The sequence below is a fragment of the Bos grunniens genome, chromosome 19 (assembly GCF_055505025.1).
Source record: "Bos grunniens cultivar Pamir isolate PY7600 chromosome 19, Bosgru_T2T1.0, whole genome shotgun sequence".
Taxonomy (NCBI): Eukaryota; Metazoa; Chordata; class Mammalia; order Artiodactyla; family Bovidae; genus Bos; species Bos grunniens.
Window position 1 is genome coordinate 44,176,121 of NC_141183.1, and position 16,138 is coordinate 44,192,258.

At 45.7% G+C, this 16,138-nt stretch overlaps 1 pseudogene; it reads right to left on the minus strand.

Moving 5' to 3' along the window:
- Positions 1 to 6,668: 6,668 nt before the first annotated feature.
- On the minus strand, positions 6,669 to 13,194 carry LOC147352480 (galectin-9-like; annotated as a pseudogene).
- Between the last annotated feature and the right edge of the window lie 2,944 nt (positions 13,195 to 16,138).

Genomic DNA, 16,138 nt, shown 5'->3' on the forward strand with positions numbered 1-16,138 from the left:
TGAACTATGGACAGAGGTTCATGACACTGTACAGGAGACAGGGATCAAGACCATCCCCATGGAAAAGAAATGCAAAAAAGCAAAATGGCTGTCTGAGGAGGCCTTACAAATAGCTGTGAAAAGAAGAGAAATGAAAAGCAAAGGAGAAAAGGAAAGATATTCCCATCTGAATGCAGAGTTCCAAAGAATAACAAGGAAAGATAAGAAAGCCTTCCTCAGCAATCAATGCAAAGAAATAGAGGAAAACAACAGAATGGGAAAAACTAGAGACCTCTTCAAGAAATTTAAAGATGCCAAGGGAACATTTCATGCAAAGATGGGCTTGATAAAGGACAGAAATGGTATGGACCTAACAGAAGCGAAAGATATTAAGAAGAGGTGGCAAGAATACACAGAAAGTGAAAGTGAAGTCACTCAGTCGTGTCTGACTCTTTGCGACCCCATGGACTGTAGCCCACCAGGCTCCTCTGCCCATGGGATTCTCCAGGCAAGAATACTGGAGTGGTTGCATTTGGTAGTACAGTCATTTTTATAATATTGATTCTTCCTACCCAGAAACATGGAATATCTCTCCATCTGTTTATGTCGTCTTTGATTTCTTTCATCAGTGTCTTATAATTTTCCATATACAGTTCTTTTGTCTCCTTAGGTAGATTTATTCCTAGATATTTTATTCTTTTTGTTGCAATGGTGAATGGGATTGATTCCCTAATTTCACTTTCTTATTTCATTGTTAGTATATAGGAATGCAAGTGATTTCTGTGTATTGACCTTGTATCCGCAACTTTGCTGAATTCACTGATTAGCCATAGTAATTTTCTGATAGTTTCTTTTGGGTGCAGGCAGATTCTTTACCAGTGAGCCACAAGGGAAGCCCCTGCAATGGACTAGCCCTCAGCAATAAAGAAAGACCAAAGATGCAGGCAAGGTCTTCAACGAACCTTACAGTTGAGCACAGGAGCCAGACAAGTGAGCACAGGCCGGGAGCATTCTATCAGATAGAATCCAATAATAAGTCTGAAAAGCAATGACCCATGGCAGGCACCAACTAGGAGGGACTCGAAGGAGTCATCTGGGTGCTAGAAATGTCCTGGAGCTTGACCTGGATGGTGGTCATGCAGCTGTTTGCAACACACAAACTTGTACATCTGTGTGTTTACATGAACATAAATAATATGTTCTCAATAAACATATTGAGATATGAACCATATCTCAAGAAAGAACTGTTTAGAAAACACCACAAAACTTCCGTGGTGGCACAGTGGATGGGAATCCACCTGAGAATGTAGAGAACACAGGTTTGATCCTTGGTCCCAGAAGACTCCACATGTGATGGAGCAACTAAGCCCACGAGCCACAACTACTGAGCCCATGGTCTAGAGCTCACGTGCTGTAAATGCTGAAGCCCACACCCCTAAAGCCTATGCTCAGCAACAAGAGAAGCCACAGCAATGAGAAGCCCAGGCACTGCACTGAAGAGTAGCCCCCGCTCACTGCAACTAGAGAAAGTCAGTGCAAAGCAACGAAGAACCAGTACAGCCAAGTAAAATACATAAATTAGTAAATTAAAAAAAAAAATTGAAAACCACCCCTAAACTCCCAGAGTCCAGGCAGACACTGGGAAAGCTAGAGTTCTAGCAAACACACACCCTGGCATCACCAGGCTGCTTGGAGGTGAGTCACAAAGAGTCCAGTCCAACAAGGAGAGCCCATGGTCTCTCCCCAACTGCCGGGAGGGCAACAGCTAAACCCAAAGGCCAGTGGGTTTCCAGATGAATGGAGACAGTAGGGAGGCATCTTCAAGACCCAGTGCCTGTTACAGTTGACCTCAGCAGCCTGGCATCACTGTGCAGTCACTGTGATCTGTTCCTAGGGCCTGACTCTGGTCTTAAGGAGGTGAGAGGCAGCCCTCAAGTTTCATTATTCTAAGTCCAGACACTCATCTGAGGGTATCTATTCTCTGCACTGTAGATTATAGGATCTGTTCTAAAAGTGCTGGCCACCTCACACTCTCAAAAAGCCATTAACCAACAAGTGTTGATGGGGATGTGGCAAAAGGAGGCCTTTTGTTTTGTTGATAGGAATGTTAATTGGTGAGGCTGCAGTGGGAAACGCAGTGTGCCTGCCTGATCCTAAGGGCCTGGCATTACGCTTCTGATTGCCAAAGCATCCATTTCAAACATCCATATTGAATAAACACATCACCAACTGGACGACAGCTTATAGGAAAGCTCCCATCTGGCCCGGCCCATGAAGTTTCCCTTTCTAGCAAGCCTTGGGAAACCTAGATAACCATGTGAGTGACCTTCTTACCCCCTGGTTCCTGCCTAACCACCCTACCCTCGAGCCCCAATAAAAGCAGAAACCCAGGTCTGTGCTCTCACCCCCTCCTTCCCACTGACCATTGTCCTGTGTGGTGGTCAGGACTTGAGAGTAATAATCCTTATTTTTTCAAAGCTTCCTGATGGTTGATGCTGACTATGTCTTGCAGTCATAATAAGAACCACAAGGATCTGTCCAGCCACAGCACTGGCTCCAGGTGGGCTAATGTCTCTGGGGCTCCCACGAGTAGTAAATAAACATGTGAATGCCTTTAGGTGTTCCTGAATGGAGAGCGTCACTATGCACAGTCAGAGACGGACACTACAAAATGGTGGGTCCTCTAAAAACTAAACACAGAATTACCGTATGATCCAGCATTTCTACTTCTGTGTATATACCCCAAAGAACTGAAAGCAAGAACCTGAAGAGATATTTGTACCGTCATGTTCATGGTATTAGTACAATAGCTAGATAAGAGCTATCCAAGTGTCCATCGAAGGATGACTAGATACACAAAATGAGGTCTGTACATACAATAATATCATTCAACCTTAAAAAGGAGGGGAATTCTGACACAGGTTAGAACATGGATGTTGGGGAATGAAGAAATTTTCCTCTAAGCTGCTAGATTCTTCTGGCTGGTCTAAGATTAAATTGAGATGAGACAGATTAGCAGGAGAAATATCTAACAAGGGTTTAGTAACATATATACATGAGAGCAATCCAGGAGAACTAACTCACCAAAATGGTCAAAGCCCTCATCTTAAATACTGCTGCTGCTAAGTCACTTCAGTCGTGTCCGACTCTGTGCGACCCCATAGACGGCAGCCCACCAGGCTCCCCCATCCCTGGGATTCTCCAGGCAAGAACACTGGAGTGGGTTGCCATTTCCTTCTCTAATGCATGAAAGTGAAAAGTGAAAGGGAAGTCACTCAATCGTGTCCGACTCTTAGCGACCCCATGGACTGCAGCCTACCAGGCTCCTCCATCCATGGGATTTTCCAGGCAAAGTACTGGAGTGGGGTGCATACTACCTTTGGTCAAAGATGGGAGAGGATGTTGAGGGTAATTGTTTGCAACTTCAAAGAGGAGGAAGGCAATTCACAGAAAAGCCAGTGTTTGGTAAATAAGAGCTTGGTGCACAGAATGGACTCTGATCTCTAGTCTCTGTCGGGTTTCCCCACCACATCTCCCCCAGGTTCTTCTGTAGATAACATTGGTCAAGGCTCTTTTTCTATAAAGATGTTTTATCTATATTCCTTGCTGCAGTTGAGGAGGAGGTAACAAGAAAAACGTCCAGTCTTCAGTTTCTTAAAAAGAATCAGCTTAAATGAATCCTCATGCCAAAGTGACATGTTGTGGGGTAGCAAATTTTGCTCCCCTATACTCTCTAAGTTTCAATCTTTCCTCATCTGTGAGATATAGTTAATCACAGGCCTTGTTGTATACAATTGTCATGAGCACTGAATGATCAGAGGCTTGGAAGGCACTTAGCCTAGCTATGACTGGGCAAACTCAGTCCCAATTGTCTTCTACCATGTTTGAAATCACTAAGAGCAAAGACTCCCATGTTATCTCCTTATAAAGAGATTACCATGTTCTCCCAACTACCCAAAAGGGAGTCGAGCTCCAGAGACTTGAACCTTGGATGCACATCTCATGACTGAAGAAGATCCCAACTGACACCTGGTCCTGTACAAGTGCTGGAGACCTTGAATCAAACTGATGAGGAACGGCAGTAGCTGACAGCCAGGTAGACTGCTTCTGCCTGAAAGGTGGCAGATGAAGTCTTCAACTTTAACCAAACATTAAACCCTTCCTCCTTTTCCTTTCCTTTCCTCTGGCATTGACTTGGGAAGATGTTGCCCCAGTTGTATGCCCCAATTCCTTGCTAAGCAAGGCAATCAGTCTTTCAACCATATTTATCATTAGAATTTCCAATCTATCCATAACTATCTAGATCAGATTTTTCTTCACTAATTAAGATTCATCCATGCACAGTAAAGCCAATCTACTGACACCAGGCTGTGATGAAGGGAAGTGCAGTGTTTATTACATGTATTAAGCAAGGGTGACTCAGCAATAAAGAATCCACCTGCAATGCTGGAGACGCACGTTTGATCCCTGAGTCAGGGAGATCCCCTGGAGAAGGAAATGGTAACCCACTCCAGTAATCTTGCCTGGGAAGTTCCCATGGACTGAGGAACCTGGCGGGCTATAGTCCACGGGGTTGAAAAGACTTGGACATGACTTAGCAACTGAAAACGAAACAAGCAAGGAGTTCAGACAGCTCGTGCTTAATAAAACCCAAACTCTCTGATGGCTTTTAGGGAAAGGTTTTTAAAGACAGGGTGAGGGAGAGAATTGTGGGGTGGGTGATCAGCTGAAGGATATCTTCTGATTGGTAGGTGGTGAGGTAATTGGGAGTCAGCATCATCAAGCTTCCTGGTTCTATGTCCTTGTGGACAGCATACAGTTAACTCCTTCCACCTGGTGGGGATTTTTGCTTCTGTAAAACAAGACAAAGGATTTGGCTCAGAATATTGTCTGAGTCAGACACAGCTGAGTTAAAAGAGCATGTCTTCATTATCTATAGCTCTTCAGGAGGAACTAAAGGTCTTTCTGTTTAACGGCTAACTATTATCATGTTGTCTTGAACGTTTTCCTTTGTTTCTGCATTTTCTCACTTTTCTGATTAAAGTTTTTCCTTGAAACTTGGGGAAGGCCTAGGAGGCTAAAGGTTTATTACAGACATGGGGGTTAGGGCTCTACCAGGAAGATGCTATAGGGTGCTGCTTGGTTATAAATGTGTCACAAGGATTAAGCAAAAATGTAATGGCTCTTGAAGGACTTCCCAGGTGGCTCAGCAGTAAAGAATCTGCTTGCAATACAGGATACATGGGTTCAAACCCTGGGTTGGGAAGGTCCCCTGGAGAAGGAAATGGCAATCCACTCCAGTATTCTTGCCTGGGAAATCCCATGGCAGATGACCGTGGTGGGCTATAGTCCATGGGGTCACAAGAGTTGGACACAACTTAGCAACTAAACCACCATCAAGGACTTCTAAATACCACACCAAGGGTCAAAAAGCTGTGGGGACTAGAGATTGGTAGCACAGAATGATATTAAAGCCTTAAATTCTGATTACATCTCTTGATTAGGCTGACAGCATGCTCAAGAATAGCTGTGCTGTGCTGTGCATATCTCTCAGTTGTGTGCGACTCCTTGCCACCCCATGGACTGTAGCCTACTAGGATCCTCTGTCCATGAGATTCTCCAGGCAAGAATACTGGAGTTTTTTACCATGCTCTCCTCCAGGGAATCTTCCCAACCCAGGGATCGAACCCAGGTCTCCTGCATTGCAGGTGGATTCTTTACCATCTGAGCCACCAGGGAAGCCCAAGAATACTGGAGTGGATAGCCTATCCCTTCTCCAGTGGATCTTCCCAACCCAGGAATCAAACCGAGGTCTCCTGGATTGAAGGTGGATTCTTTACCAGCTGAGCTATCAGAGAAGCCTGCTCAAGAGTATAGTTAAAAGATAAAACCACGGGCTTAAAATGGCTTCCGTTTTAAGGAAGTCCACGAAACCAAACCTGCATGTAACACCTGACTTAACTGGATCTCTGACCTTCCCCAGGAATGTAGTTTTAATCAGTCAGTATGGAATTTTCTGGTTAGAACCATGGAGGTAATCTGTCTCCTAGGCCCTCTCCATCCTCGGGAGGAAGAAGCAATCTGCTTGACCTCTTCCTAAATAGTGGTGAAAAGCACATCACATAAAACTTACCATCTTAAGTGTAATACAGTTCAGTGGCATTAAGTCCATTCTCATAATTGTGCCACCATCAGCACCATCCAGCCCCAGAAATTTTTCATCTTGCAAAACTACTCCTGACCTTATAGATGCTGGTTACACACTCAAAAAATTTAAAACACAGAGAGGGTCAGCCAGACCCAGGAGTGGCCCCAGCAGACTATTTTGTGCCCTGTGATGTGTATGGCCTCACTGAACTCATATACAAAGACCCATGGAGCTGCAAGCTGTGCTCATTTCAATGCGGAGGAAACCAAGGCTGGGAGAGGTGAAGTCACTTGTTTCAGATCCCCCAGCCGATGAGAATGGCAGAGCTGGGGATTTGAGCTGGGTTCAGTTTGATTTCCAAGCCTGGGTTCTTTCTAGAACCACACAGCCCCCTAAGCAGAGTGGGGATAGAAAGTAACAGAGACGAGTGGCATAGGAACGAGGAGACTGAGCGGGGGCCCCAGGCAGAAACAGCGGCGCAAGGAGGACAGGACGGGGAGCCAGAGGTGTGTCCCCAGAGCCATCTGGAAAGGAGACTGGCTCACACCTTTGGGTCCACACAGCAGGGCCCACACAGAGGCTGGGGCCCTGAGCCAGGGGCTGGGTTCCCTGGGGACAGTCTTACCTGGAAGCTGATCTTGGACACATTCACAAGGCTGGCGACTGTGATGGTGTTGACACTGTGCAAGGGTATGCAGTGGGCATACTGCATGAAGAGGTTCCCATTCACCATCACCTGTCAAGATGAACATACATGTCAAGAGAGTGTCCCTGGTCAGGTGGGAACACACCCAAGCTTCTGCACCCCTGCCTCTGGAGTTTAGACCTGTGTCTAGTTTTCATATCAATCCTCTGCAGGTCTGGGCATTAGCTTTCAGAGTTGCAACAGTTATAGGAACATGCTTGGGACCCAAAACACATCCAATCTCTAGGTGGCTCTAGTTGTTGGATTTTCAGTTCTTCTCCTTGTTTATTGCAATAGGTTTGTCTTTCTAATCTTAGATCATGTGGGTGTTACTGAAATATGCATATTGAAATATACAAACAAATGTTGGTGAGGAGCAGAGGAGAGGTGACCTCAGGTTGCATGATGAGGGGCTGGGGACATCCATGTTCACACAGAGAAGCACAGACACAGGTGGACTCATCCCCCTTTCCCTCTCCCCAAGCTCAGGGACACTGCTCTGCTCTCAAAAGCAATGTGCAGTGCCCAGTAAAGCTAAGCCATTAGTAACACCTGGATAAAGGCAGCACGAACATAACAGAACCAAAAATGTTCCCAGGGACCTGGAGTGGAAGAAGGGCTACAACAGAGGAATGGAAATAACTTGGACTTTAAAGACCCAGGAGACCAAAAAGCACCATGGTGACTTATCTGGTGCTTATTTCCAGGAAAAGAAGCAACAGGTGCACCTGTAGATGAAGTGAAGGTGTGCAAGGAGACTGCAACCTTATGAGGAAATGGTCCTCTTCTCTGTACAAAGGTGTTGCTCATCTGACTAGTTAAAGGCTATTCAGGGCACCTAATTGAGGTGAGGGACAGGCAGCTGAAGTAAACAGAGGAGAACTCCTGCTCACCTTGAACCAGCTCTCTACCTGGAAGCAGAGCTCAAAGTGAATCCCCCTCTGGAAGGACATCTGCATCTTCCTCTCCTCCGGCCCCCAGCTTCTGTTCTGCCTTGTGTTGCAAACCACATAGCCATTGTCTTCAAACCGAGGGTTGAAGTGGAAGGCAATGTTGTTGATGTCACTGAAAGCAATCTGAAAGTTTACTTCAAACCTAGGTCAAGGAAAATCAGACAGTATCCTGGCTTACTGCCAAGGGTGGGAACAGGAGGTGCTCACTCTTTGACTGACATCCATCTGGGAACCTGCATACAACCTGCGTGGCTGGTTGGTACTCATCCCTACTCTCTTCCCATCCCTTTGGTTCACCTCATTCACCTTAGTGTGTTTTGTACAGTTACCACATTGTGTCCTTACAGTGTGGTTTTCTAAAAATAAGGAGGACCATTTTTTGATTGGGTTATTTATTTTTCTGGAATTGAGCTACAGGAGTTGCTTGTATATTTTTGAGATTAGTTCTTTGTCAGTTGCTTCATTTGCTATTATTTTCTCCCATTCTGAAGGCTGTCTTTTCACCTTGCTTATAGTTTCCCTTGTTGTGCAGAAGCTTTTAATTTTAATTAGGTCCCATTTGTTTATTTTTGCTTTTATTTCCAATATTCTGGGAGGTGTGTCATAGAGGATCCTGCTGTGATTTATGTCGGAGAGTGTTTTGCCTATGTTCTCCTCTAGGAGTTTTATAGTTTCTGGTCTTACGTTTAGATCTTTAATCCATTTTGAGTTTATTTTTGTGTATGATGTTAGAAAGTGTTCTAGTTTCATTCTTTTACAAGTGGTTGACCAGTTTTCCCAGCACCACTTGTTAAAGAGATTGTCTTTTCTCCATTGTATATTCTTGCCTCCTTTGTCAAAGATAAGGTGTCCATAGGTGCATGGATTTATCTCTGGGCTTTCTATTTTGTTCCATTGGTCTATGTTTCTGTCTTTGTGCCAGTACCATCGGAGAAGGCAATGGCACCCCAGTCCATTACTCTTGCCTGGAAAATCCCATGGGCGGAGGAGCCTGGTAGGCTGCAGTCCATGGGGTCGCTAAGAGTCAGACGTGACTGAGCAACTTCACTTTCACTTTTCACTTTCATTCATTGGAGAAGGAAATGGCGACTCACTCCAGTGTTCTTGCCTGGAGAACCCCAGGAACGGGGGAGCCTGGTGGGCTGCCATCTATGGAGTCTCACAGAGTCGGACACGACTGAAGTGACTTAGCAGCAGCAGCCAGTACAATACTGTCTTGATGACTGTGGCAAAGAACTAAACAGACATTCCTCCAAAGAAGACATACAGATGGCTAACAAACACATGAAAATATGCTCAATATCACTCCTTATCAGAGAAATGCAAATCAAAACCACAATGAGGTACCATTTCATGCCAGACAGAATGGCTGCTATCCAAAAGTCTATAAGCAATAAGTGCTAGAGAGGGTGTGGAGAAAAGGGAACCCTCTTACACTGTTGGTGGGAATGCAAACTAATACAGCCACTATGGAGAACAGTGTGGAGATTCCTTAAAAAACTGGAAATAGAATTGCCTTATGACCCAGCAATCCCACTGCCGAGGAAACCAGAATTGAAAGAGACACGTGTATCCCAATGTTCATCGCAGCACTGTTTATAATAGCCAGGACATGGAAGCAACCTAGATGTCCATCAGCAGACAAATGGATAAGAAAGCTGTGGTACATATACACAATGGAGTATTACTCAGCCATTTAAAAGAATACATTTGAATCAGTTCTAATGAGGTGGATGAAACTGGAGCCTATTATACAGAGTGAAGTAAGCCAGAAAGAAAAACACCAATACAGTATACTAACGCATATATATGGAATTTAGAAAGATGATAATGATAACCCTGTATGCAAGACAGCAAAAGAGACACAGACGTATAGAACAGTCTTTTGGACTCTGGGAGAGGGAGAGGGTGGGATGATTTGGGAGAATGGCATTGAAACATGTATAATATCATATATGAAACAAATTGCCAGTCCAGGTTCAATGTATGATACCGGATGCTTGGGGCTGGTGCATTGGGATGACCCAAAGAGATGGTACTGGGAGGGAAGTGGGAAGGAGGTTCAGGATGGGGAATACATGTATACCCATGGCGGATTCATGTTGATGTATGGCAAAACCAATATAATATTGTAAAGTAATTAGCATACAATTAAAATTCATAAATTTATATTAAAAAATAAAGACAATAAATATACAAAAAAATAATAAAAATAAGGAGGAAATGGGTAAAGAAATTTGTGTCCAAGGTGGAAGTGGAGAAACATCCCTAGAAGTGAGAGTCTTTGGGACCAAGTGGTGGCTCATTGGAGGCCAGCCTGTGTCTGCTCAGTTGGGAAAGAAGAGGACACATGGAAAGAACAGGTGACATCAATGGGACACCTACAGAGATGGTGTCTAAGGGGAGACATAGAATAAGCACTAGGTTCAGGAGTGGGGACCTCACGTGAGCCCGTGTCCCTCAGTGGAGGCTGGTGTGTGTCTATCTGTGGGGTCAGCAGACCTGGATCCCAACCCCAGCTCTGAAGTTTTTGTCATTTGCAATGATCCTGGACTATGCTATCCTCAAGCGGCCCAGCCCAGAAATAGGGCGACTGCCTTCCTAGGAAATCCCCAAGTAAGTAACTCTTTTTGGAAGGACTATGAGTGGATAGCTGGAATTAACTCTTTTAAATTATTTTAAATTTATTATTAATTGGAGGATAATTGTTTTACAATATTGTGTTGGTTTCTCCCATGTATCAACATGAATCAGCCATAGGTATACAAATATCCTCTCCCTCTTGAACTTCCTTCCCACCTCCCCACCCCATCCCAGCCTTCTAGGTGTTCCAGAGCACCAGATTTGAGTTCCCTGTGTCATACAGCAAATTTCCACTAGCTATCTAATTTTGCATATGGTAATATGCATGTTACTTACTCAATTTGGCCCACCCTTTCCTTCCCCACTGTTTCCACAAATCTGTTCTCTATGTCTGCATCTCCATTACTACCCTGCAAAGAGGTTCATCAGTACCATTGTTCTAGATCCCATATATATATGCATTAATATATGATATTTGTTTTCCTCTTTGTGACTTCATTCATCTACCTCATTTAACTGACTCAAATGTGTTCCTTTTTAAAGGGAGTAATATTCTGTTGTATGTATGTACCACAATCCTGGTACATCCAATCATCTGTTGATGGACATCTAGGTAGCTTCCATGTCCTAGCTGTTGTAAATAGTGCTGTGATGAACACTGTGGTACATGTGTCTTTTTCAATTATGCTTCTTCAGGGTATCTGTCCAGGAGCCCTCTTATTTGCAGAGCCCATTTGCTTCCTCTGTGAAGGAGGTGATTTCTGGATGCTGTCCTCAACACTAGGGTGCTCTGTGAGGTTTAATCCAGCAGGGCCACGAGGAACTGTTATGGCCCTGAACCCAGCCGTCCTCTATCCAAGGAAAAGGAAGCTCCAAGTGACTGAAATGGCAACATCTAAGTCCCTATTCCTAAAGTGGAGAAAAGTGTTTCTGAAATATCTCTGGAAGTAGTTTTCCTTTGGGGGTCCTCCAGCTTCATTGCTGTGTTCCTTTGAAAATTCCGCCCCTGGGAAGGCGAGAACAGCAGGTCCCATCAGAAGAGGGACCCTCAAAGGTAGAGACGGGTCTATCAGACAGAGCGGGAGTAGAAAATGCTCCTGTGCTGGGAGGAAGGGTCAGCAGAGGAAGAGGGAGAGAGAGAGATGGGAGTTCAGAGACAAGGTCCCCGATTCCCCCACCGACAGAGTTTCTGGGGAACTGGGTGCCTCACTTCCCTCCGAGTCCCCTAGGGGCACGCAGGGCTCTCAGAGTCCATGGACACACAGTCAGTGTGTGTCACCTGGCAGGGGAGGCAGTGGCAGAGGAAGTCATCCAGAATCCAGATGTGGAGGTAGGGCTGTGGGGCGAGGGGCCTGGAGGGATCTAGAAGGTCCTGGACCCCATGCAAAGTGATGAGAGGACCAGCGAGGGCAGAAGCCAGCTGAGATTGGATAGAGAGGCTTCAGAGAAAGACCACGTGTCCTGAGGGGCCTCGGTGGACAGAGTGGGCCTCAGGAGAGTTCTACCTGGGATTTGTGAACACCTGAGGACCCCTACTGCTTCTGAGAACATGTGCAAGTTTCCCAATAGACCCCTTGAGCAGGAGGGGAACGGGAAACAGAAATGAGATATTAATATTTTGAATTGATTTGCATTTTCCAGAAAAGATCTTGAAACTGAAAGAGAAACTGAAACAAATTACAGCTTTAAAGGCAACTTTAAATATTTCCACATCCCCTCACATGAGGGTTCTGAAGTAGATGGGGGTGGCTATTAGAAATGGAGAAGGTTGACGTATCTGCAGCTCTGGGTCATTGTGCACAAAGTTCAGTCCTAGAACTTCTCTGGGCTGGCCTGCTTCCCTCCTAGACTGTGAGCCTCCATTCCCCCCGTCTCTGGGGAGTCTGGTTAATGGTGCCCCGTCTGCTACAGGTAGGTGGCAGGGGAAGCTTGAGAGAGTCATTTCCTAGGCAGGTTGATAAGGAGTCTAGGGGTCCCCAAGGAGAGAGGGGTCTGGAATTCTCAAGGAGGAAGAAAGGACAAACTTTTTTTCCTTCTCTACCTTCCTTAGGATTGTATAACAATAATGTATCCTGCCTGAGGACAGTCTCTGGATTAAGGACAGTCTCTGGATTAAACCTTCTGGCTAATTCTGTTATCTTAAAATGTAAATTATGGGAGTAGGTCTGGTGAGGTCTTTACAACCTCCAGACATTCTTTGGATTATATAACCTCATTGTTAACACTAGAAAGAGTACACTAGTACTCTTTCTGCCCCCTTCTGATGCTTATGTCAGAAGCTTTCTCTATCTCCTTTATACTTTAATAAAACTTTATTACACAAAAGCTCTGAGCGATCAAGCCTCGTCTCTGGCCCCGGATTGAATTCTTCTCCTCCGGGGGCCAAGAATCCTGGTGTCTTCACATGATTCAACAACAACCTTTCAGGCTGTGCATTGTTGGTAGGGGCGTGGGGCCCTTCCCATCCCCTGAGCTGGTGAGGGTGCTCAGAAGGTGCTGTGTGGACCATCCTGAGCTGACAGCACCATGGTTTGCTCAGGGATGAAGCTGAGAGAGACGACCATTCCCAGTACCTGTTCCCACCTAAGGAATGAACACTCCCCATGATGGTGATCTTGTGTCTGAATGGAGACCCCCTTCTATCCTCCCGGTGAAGGGGATGTGCTGCGGGGAGGGAACAGTGGTCACTGGTCTGCTTCCTTCTCTCCATCCTCTTCAGCACTGGCCAGGGGCTGGCCTGGGTGTGGGGCAGCAGGCTAGGGGCCAAGTGCAGCCGTGAACAAGACAGAAGGAGGCTCAGCTCCACGGACCTTCCAGGCCTGGAACGAGTTAGTTACACAGACCATCTGAGGTTGAGAGAAGGAGCCCCTGCAGCTCTCAGAGGATGTGACAGGGACAGATTGGCAGCCTGGCATCACTGTGTTTCACTGCATCCCATTCCAGGGCCTGGCTCTGGTCTTGAGGAGGCAAGAGATGCCCCCAGAGCTCCGTTATTCAAAGACCCAGACACTTGTCTGAGACTCTCGGTTCTCTGCACCCTACACTGTGGCATGTGTTCTGAATGTGTCAACCCCCTCACACTCTCAAAAAACAAAAACTGACTGTCACGCGAGTGTATGTTCCTCAGTTCTTTGTCTCGTCACAACAAAGATTTGGAGCAACGGACATTAAAGCCCTCGGCGCATCACAGCTCTCGGGTCTTGGACAAACCATGTTACAGCTATTAGGCAAATCAGTGTTACAGCTCCATTTTATTTAGAAGATAGCAGGAGAATCCAAGACTCGAAGAGAAGAGAGTGGAGGAGTGCATGGGGAGGGAGAAAGAGAGAGAGAGAAAGAGAGAGAGAGCGCATGCATGCACGCGGGAGAGAGAGTCCGTGAGAGAGCGCTTTGGCTCCTCCTTTTATATGTTTTTTCCTCCACCTGGGCCTGCCGTATGCAAATTGGGCTTAGCCAGGAGTGCTGTTTGTTCTGCCTGAAGTTTTCACTCTGGTCCTCGGACCTTCCTTTGACCTTCCTTGTCTTTTAGCCACCGCCATTTTGGACTCCTTTTCCCTATTCTACCTACCTAACACTGACAAATGTTGATGACGACGTGGAGGAAGGAGGCCTTTTGCACCCTTGGTGGGAATGTTAAAAGGTGAGGCTGTGATGGGAAATGGAGTGAACATGTCTGATGCTAAGTGCCTGGCATTAAGCTTCTGATCTCTAAAGCATCCCTTTCAAACACCCATCCTGAATAAACACTTTGCCAGCTGTATGACAGCTTCTAGGTAAGCACCCAGGCCAGTCCCATCCATGACGTTCTCCTCTCTAGAAAGCCTTGGGGAACTTGGATAACCAAGTGAGGGACCCACATGTCTCTCCTGCCCTCTGATTCCTGCCTAACCACCCCACACTTGGACCTCAATAAATGTGGAACCCAGGTCTATGCTCTGAACCCTCCTCCCAACTGGATGATCTGGCCGTGTGGCATTCAAGACTTGAGAGGAATAATCCTTGTTTTTTCAAAGCTCTCTGATGGTCGTTGCTAAGCTGTGTCTTGAAGTCATAATAAGAACCACAAGGGCCACACCAGCCACCTCATTGATTCCAGTTGGGGAAATGTCTCTGGGGACTCCCACGAGTAATAAAGGCTCACGTGTGACCCCAGGTGTTCCTAAACTGATCACATCACCATACATAGGCTGAGAAGGATACTACAAAACAGTCTGGAGTTTCCTCTACAAAGTAAATACAGAATTATCATATGATCCAGCAACTCCACTTCTAGGTGTATACCCTAAAGAACTGAAAACAGGAACTTTAGGAGATACTTGTACATCGCGTTCATAGTATTCTTAAGATAGCCAAGAGATAGAAGCAACCCAAGTGTCCATCAGCGGATGGCTAGATAAAATGAGATCTGTACATACAAAGCAGTATCGTTAGTCTTAAAAAGGAAGGGAATTCTGACTCAGGTTATAACATGGATGAACTATGATGATGTTGAGGAAGGAAGAAATTTTCCTCTACCCCTCTAGGTTCTTCTGGCCAGTCTAAGAATTAAATTGACAGGAGACAGTTTAATGAGAGAAAAAGCTAACAAAAGTTTAATAGCATGTATACATGGGAGAGACGCAGGAGAGCTAACTCACCACAGTGGTCGAAGCCCTCTGCTTAAATACCACCTTCAGCTAAGACAGAAGACGATGTTGAGGGTGATGGTTTGGGACTTCAGAGAAGAGGAAGGCAACTCACATGGTACAGAAAAGCAGATGTTTGGTAAATAAGTGCTGGCTGGATAGAAAGTAAACTCTGATCTCTAGGCCCTGCTGGGTTCTCCCACCACACCTCACCCAGATTCTTCTGTACATATCACTGGTCACGGTTCTACTCCTGGCACAGGCCCCTTATCTACATTCTTTGCAGCAGTTGATATGGTAGTAACAAGAAAAATTGAAGTCTTTTTATTTTTTCTTAAAAAGAATCAGCCTAGAGCTTCCCTGGTGGTCCAGTGGTTAAGCATCTGCCTTGCAATGCAGAGGGCTCAGGTTCGATTCCTGGTCTGGGAAGATCCCCCGTGCGGTGGAGCAACTAAGCCAGTGTGCCACAGCTACTGGGCCCACGCTCTAGAGCCTGAGAGGCGCAACTACTGAAGCCCACATTCCTAGGGCCCATGCTCCGCAACAAGAGAAGCCACCACAGTGAGAAGCCCGAGTGCTGCAGCTAGAGAGTGGCCCCCACGTGCCGCAACCAGAGAAAGCTCGCGTGCAGCAACAAAGACCCCCCACAGCCAAAATAAAAAAAGAATCAAAAAAAAAGAATCAGCTTAAATAAATCCTCGTGCTGGAGTAATACATTTTGGGGTGGCTAGTTTTGCTCCTCCGTATTCTCTAAGCCACAGTCTTTCCTCATCTATGAGATGTATTAAATAGCTAATCACAGACCTTATTTTACAAGTTCGTTGTGGGCACTGAATGAACTAAGGCTTGTACGACACTTAGTGGATGCCAGGCACAGAGCGAGGACCCCGTAGATTCCATCTGTGTCCCTCTGTATCTGACCTGTGTATGCTGAGGCCCTGAGAGAGTCCAGAGAGGAGGTGCCTTGGGCTGCATCTTAAAGTGTCAGTGGCATCCCTTCCATGTATGGCAGGGGTAAGGATCAAGTTCATTCAGTTTCCTTTGTAAGATGGCTATAGTAGCACTTAGTGGTCTTTAACTTCATTATAAGCAATTTTATTAGATTATATTGTGACAGCTAGCATATCAGCATGCATTAAAAAAAAACTTATCAAAATCGGTGAAT